Source organism: Trichosurus vulpecula, chromosome 1 (assembly GCF_011100635.1).
Source record: "Trichosurus vulpecula isolate mTriVul1 chromosome 1, mTriVul1.pri, whole genome shotgun sequence".
Classification (NCBI taxonomy): Eukaryota; Metazoa; Chordata; class Mammalia; order Diprotodontia; family Phalangeridae; genus Trichosurus; species Trichosurus vulpecula.
The window spans coordinates 67,426,464-67,432,463 of record NC_050573.1 but is presented as its reverse complement, the minus strand read 5'-3'; positions in this window follow the sequence as shown (position 1 = coordinate 67,432,463).

The window sequence follows — 6,000 nt, the reverse complement described above, 5'->3', positions numbered from 1 at the left end:
GGGGAGAGGAGCAGGAAGAGGTAGGCCGGGCAAGGTTATTTGGACAGGCAACCGCTCCGACTGTTCGGCCTGAGTGCCCGGCTCCAAACCCGGGTGCTGGGCATGGTGTGGGTAAGGGAGCCCAGAGGCAGAGAGGCCAGATCCCTCCTTCAGCTCAGCAGCCAGAGGGAGTAAAGACAGCCACCCGGACTGGAGGACTCAGAGCAAGGAAGCACACCCCTTCATCTTGGTCTGAGAGAGAGAGAGAGAGAGAGAGAGAGAGAGAGAGAGAGAGAGGAAGAGAGAAGGCGGGGAAGGAGGGAGGGAGATGAAAACTGGGATGTGGATGTGTTAATCTAACACATGCCGGTCCAGTCTGGATTGAGTGGCCACCCACAGTCCCAAGGAGGCTGTCCTAACACACATTCTGTGTGTCTATGAATATGTGTGTGTGTGTGTGTTGGTTCTCTGTGCCCGTGGTGGTTGGAATAATCAGACCAATAAGCAGATTTATGAATGACAGGCGGGCCAGAGACATGAATGGGGACTTCAACGCTCTTGTCGTGGTTTTGTGGCCAGGAAGGTTTGTGGCTTAGAGTTTGTTTCAATAGATTCTGTTTCTTCATAGAAGACAAATCCTCATCCCCCTCCCCATTCTGTCCTACAGACCTGGAGTCAGGAGACGTGGGTTTAAGCCCTAGTTCTGCTAGTGACTATGAATTTGAATCATTTTTCCGCCTGTAAAATGGGGTTAATAATGTACTCCCTACATCGCAGAGTTGTTTTGAGTGAGATGGGAAAGCATTTTGTATTGTAAAGTACAAAGTATACATGAGATAATACATGCAAATGCTTTGCAAATCTTGCCACATAAATGCTAGTAATTATTATTATAATTACACTAATATGAGGAATGTGTACCTTAGTTTCCCCACCTGTAAAGTGAGGGGCTAGATGATTTTTAAGAGCTCTTCACTCTTTGACATGCAGTGTTGCATGATTTTATATGTACCTCATCTGAAACCATAGCATTTTTGATGAAACAGAGGTCCAGATGTGACACAGCCAGTAAAGGTCAGAATTCAAGGGTGGAATTCAAACCCAGGACTCTTCTTAATGCAGGTCCAACTTTCTACCACCTGTTGATACTTCTAATAATTAAATATTTCAGATGTACTAAACACACTCAAACCTGCGGAAAAGGAAGGCTAGAGTTTTGATTACAGTTTAGGGAAAAACTGGATCCAAATGTCATATTTTGGAAATCCATTCCTAATTCTCTTCCTCATCCATGTAGAATCCGTTGATTCATTGATTCACTGATTAATTTATTCATTCAACAAGCATGGTTGTGTGTATGTGTGTGTGTGTGTGTGTGCACGCATGTGTGTGTGTGTGTATGTAGAGAGAGACAGAGACAGAGAGACAGAGACAGACAGAGATAGATGGAGAGAGATAGATAGACAGAGAAAGAGAAAGAAAGACAGAGAGACAGACAGAGACAGACAGACAGACAGACAGACAGAGAGAGGTCTTGTCAATCTGCATACAAGAATATACAGATTATTGCGCCAGGCTCTAGGAAATACAAAGTTTAGGTAAGAAATGGCCCTTACCCTCATAGAATTTACAAGTCTAGTAGGAAATAATAAAGAATTATATAATAAAATGTCTGAGCTCAAAGGGAACTTGCAAATCATTGAATCTGATCCCCTCATTTTATAGATAAGAAACCTGAAGTATGGAGATGGGAAATGAGAGGCTAACTAGGTCACAAAGCTTGCTAGTAGAGTCAAGACTAGAACCCAAGTCTCGTAGATCCCAGCCCATGTAGAGGCATCTTCAACCAGGCCAAGATGGCGTCCCCAATAGCCCAGATGCACCCATTTGGAATATTTGCCCTCCTGGTAATTATAATTTAACTCGGTACCATGTGGTCATGGGGGACAATTACCCTCTGGCAATGTGGTTATAGTCTGCATTCTGGCTCTGGTCAACAGGACTGAGCCTTCAAAGGGGATACAGATGTGGTGTGCTTCAAAAGGCCAGGCTGAGCTGAGATGTAGCTCTCTCTCTCTCTCTTTCTCTTTCTCTCTCTCTCTCTCTCTCACACACACACACACACACACACACACACACACACACACACACACGATGGTAGGGCAGCAGGATAGATAGAATTAAGAGAGAATTGGTCTGATGGTCTGGGTTCTATTTTCTTTCTTAGAAACCAGTAAATGCTTCAAGATCGACCGCTGTTGGTCAGTGGCCCTATGGGGGGTGGGGGAAAGGGAGGAATGAGATCGAGGTCTGTTGGGGGAGAAGCAGTAGGTCTTTCCAATATATATTTCTGGATGAAGGGTAGGGAGGGAGCCTAGAGACTGGACTGAGGGAGGGGAGGGGCATGGGTTATCTTCAAGAGGGCATTCTTTTCCCCTGCCTCCAGATAGAACTACACCAAAATAGTACGGGCAAAGAAAGGTCTACAGGACACCAATCTAACGAATTACTCTAAGCTGGATGGCTCAGACCAAACCCTGCTCTTTGTTCCTGACAGCTAGTTAAAAGACAGTGTGGGGTGATAGAAATTAATAGATAGCTAGAGATTGTGTAGATCTGGGCTCAGACTGTGGGGTGGTGGTGTCAGTTTTTATTTTCTTAAGTTCCTTGGGAAAGGTTTGACTGCGTTTGACCCCAGAGGGCACCATGGGAGAAATAAATAGAAGCTACAGAGACACAGACTTAGCTCGGTCTAAAGTAACGCTTCCTTGAGATTAGAGCAATCTCCTAGTGGAGCAGGCTGCAACAGGAGGTCCCCTTTGCTGGAGGATTTCAAGCAAAGGCTGAATGGCCACTCCTTGGGGATGCTGTGGAGGGGTTTCTTTTAAAAGGACAAATTGGACTAGATAGCCGCCAAAGTTTTATGATTTTTGTGAGATTTCACAGCCTTCCTTGAGCCATGTGTGTGTGGGGGTGTGGGAGAGAGAGACAGACAGACAGAGGAAGAGAGAGGGAAGGAAGAGGAAGAGGAAGGGAGAGAGAGAGAGAAGGAGGAAGGGGGAGAGAGATAGAGAGGAGGGAGAGAGGAGGAGGGGGAAGAGAGAGGGGTCTTTGAGATAATATCGGTGTCACAGAATGTGATTGATGACTCTGCAGGAGAATGTACACCTGGCCAGCTGAATGTATAGGTGTGTGCAAGAAATCCCAGGATCTCCAAGTTCTTAGCTACAGAAAGTGGTGGAGGTAGCTTCTAGCCTCGTATTGGGGGAAGGAGTAGGGACGATTGGCTTGCTGGTGGTTCTAGGGCTAGAAGAGGGATCTAAGATGGCCCCTTTTCATGCTCTGTGCCCAGACAAAGAAATTGGTCATGGGGGTGGAGGGGTGTGTGCATGTGCTATTCACTGATTTTCAGTTATAAGTTGCTCAGAGCTTGTTCAGCATAATTTCCTGCCTGGCTACCTGGGCCATAGGAAGCCAGCCCTGGGAGAGGGAGACAACATCCCAGCGGAGGCCTGGAGAATGGCCATTGCCCTTTCTAACCCTCTCGCCTTGTCCTTACAGAGACTCAGAGAGCTGTAAACCCAGAAGGGGCTTATGTAAGTAGTCTACCTTCCCCCTCCCTGACTCCTCTTCCTCTTAGCTCCCCTCACTATATCTTCCATTTAGAAAGTGTCTGATGCTCTCATCCACCCATCCATTTTCTCCACACTCCCTGCCTCCAGCTAGGAAACCTGGGAGAGAGACATGCTGTTGCTCTGCCAGCCTCTCGATGAACATACCAATGTCCAAGCTAGAAGGGACCTTCAAAAGTAGAACACAGAATGGTGGGACTAGAAAGGGCCTTAGGAACCATCCAGCCCAGGAATTCTAAGCTTTTTTTTGTTCCCCATATCCCTTTGTCAGTCAGTCTTGTGAAGCCTACGGATCTCTTCTCAGAATCATATTTTTAAATGCGTAAAATAAAACACACAGGCAATTATACTGAAACCAATTATACTAAAATGCAGTTATCAAAATATATATTTTTTAAAGAATAAGCTCACAGAACTTAGGTTAAGAAACTCTGATCAAGTCTACCTTCCTCTTGTTACAGATAGAGAAACTGAGACTCAGCTAGATCCCCATGCCCATTTCCCCAGCCCCACCCTGTCCCCATTGGAATCCATTTCTGTTCTCTCTTTAGGCAGCAGAGGGCAGTGCTTGCCAAAAGAATGAGCTGCTGGGGGTGGACAGAGGGAAGGGGCTCGGGAATGGGAAGTTGGGACGTAGACTAGGGGTCATGATAGGATAATGTGCCTCCCCCAATCTGGCTCAGGGAATCTTCCCTATCCACCCCTGTCTCCGGTTCTCAAAGACACATACTCCCCAACATACACATACACATATGCCCACACAGGAAGCAGCAAAGGGGATTTGGAAAGATCTCCGAGGCAAAGCCAGGTAACTACTCCCATTCTGGGCCCATCTCTGAGCCTCAGTTTCCTCCTTTGTGAATTCAACTGAACAAACATTTCCTATCTACTACTCCATGCATGATCCTAATTCTTAGGTTTGGGGGGGCCACAAAAAAGAAGCTAAGGGTCTTAGACAAGGCAAACCCTCATCAGTTTTAAGATCTAGACTCAAAAACTGTGAGAGTTGGGCTTTAGACACCAGACAGCACAATCCATCCATCCATTCCCCGCTCTCCCCACCTCCCCCGCCCCGGCCCCAGCCCAACTGAGGTCCAGGAAAGGTAAGGGACTAGTCCAAAGAGAATACTCCTAGCAATATCTCCTGACTCTGACCTGACTCCTAGGCTCATTCAATACCTCTGTTATTTGAATCCTGATATTGTCCGGGAGTCCTAGGATACCGAACCTCATATTGGAGGAGGACAAGAGAGAGGAGTACAAGAGAATGTCCTTTGTTGGCCAACTTTGAGACATAGAGTAGGCATCGTTTGTTTTCGGTCACTACTCTCTTATCATCAAAGGATCTTCCCTTCTCTTCCCAGTTCTGAAAGGCTCCCAGCTATGGGAATTCCTGCTTCCTCTAGACACTATCAAAGCTTTTTCATTCTGGCCCCTCTACACTCAGCTTTCTATGCCAAGTAATTAATGAATCCCTCCCGGGGCAGGAAGGGCAAGGGATTAATGGGGTCTTGGGGCCTTCTGGACAGATCCTAGTGCTGAAGAATCCTGAGTCAGGGAAGTCTCATCACCAGGACAGGGATGGCCCAAAAAAGCAGTTTATGGGAAAGATGGAGGGAGAGGAGGAAGGGGAATGAATGCTCTCAGAGAGATGGAGAGAAGGAGAAAGGAGTGGGGGAATATCTTCAAGGGAAGACTAGATAACGACACAGTGGGGAATATTGCTGGAAGACCCCTTCCAGCTCTAAGATACTATGTTCTGGGAGGGAAAGGGTGAGAAAGAAAGGGAGAAAAAGGAGGGGAAAGCTCTGTGTCTGATGCCTGACCATACAAGCTCCCAGGGACCTTTAATGAAATTATTCTAAGCAACCCCCTTAGTAGCCAAGCTGAGAATTGTAAATTGTTAATTTCTTCCCTCTGTAGTATCCTGTAGTGATAAGAAAGCTGGAGCTGCTGGGGTAGATTCCTGGCTCTGACACTTCTTAGTTCTGTGACCATAGGTAAGCCTTTTCTGCCATAAGTGAGGATAACACCTGTATTACCTGCCTCACAGGGCTGCAGTAGGGAAAGCCCTTTCTAATATGCCTTGGGAAGGAAATAGAAAGAATTGGGATCTCTGTCTCTGTCTGTCTCTTTCTCCGTGTCTCTGTCTCTGTCTCTCTCCCCATTTCTTTAGCCATTCCAGGAACTTTCCCAGCCCAGAGCCTCTGTCTTCTCCTTTTGTCTCCTCACAGGGTCTATCTAGCTCAGGGCTAAGTACACAGGGAATGAGGGCTTACCACTTATTTCCTGGCCTGGGTGGAGTTAACCCAAATATAGGGAAGGAGAAGTGGAGAAGGGGAGGTGGGACAATTATAGAGATCAACTAAGGAGCACAGACTCTAGCCTT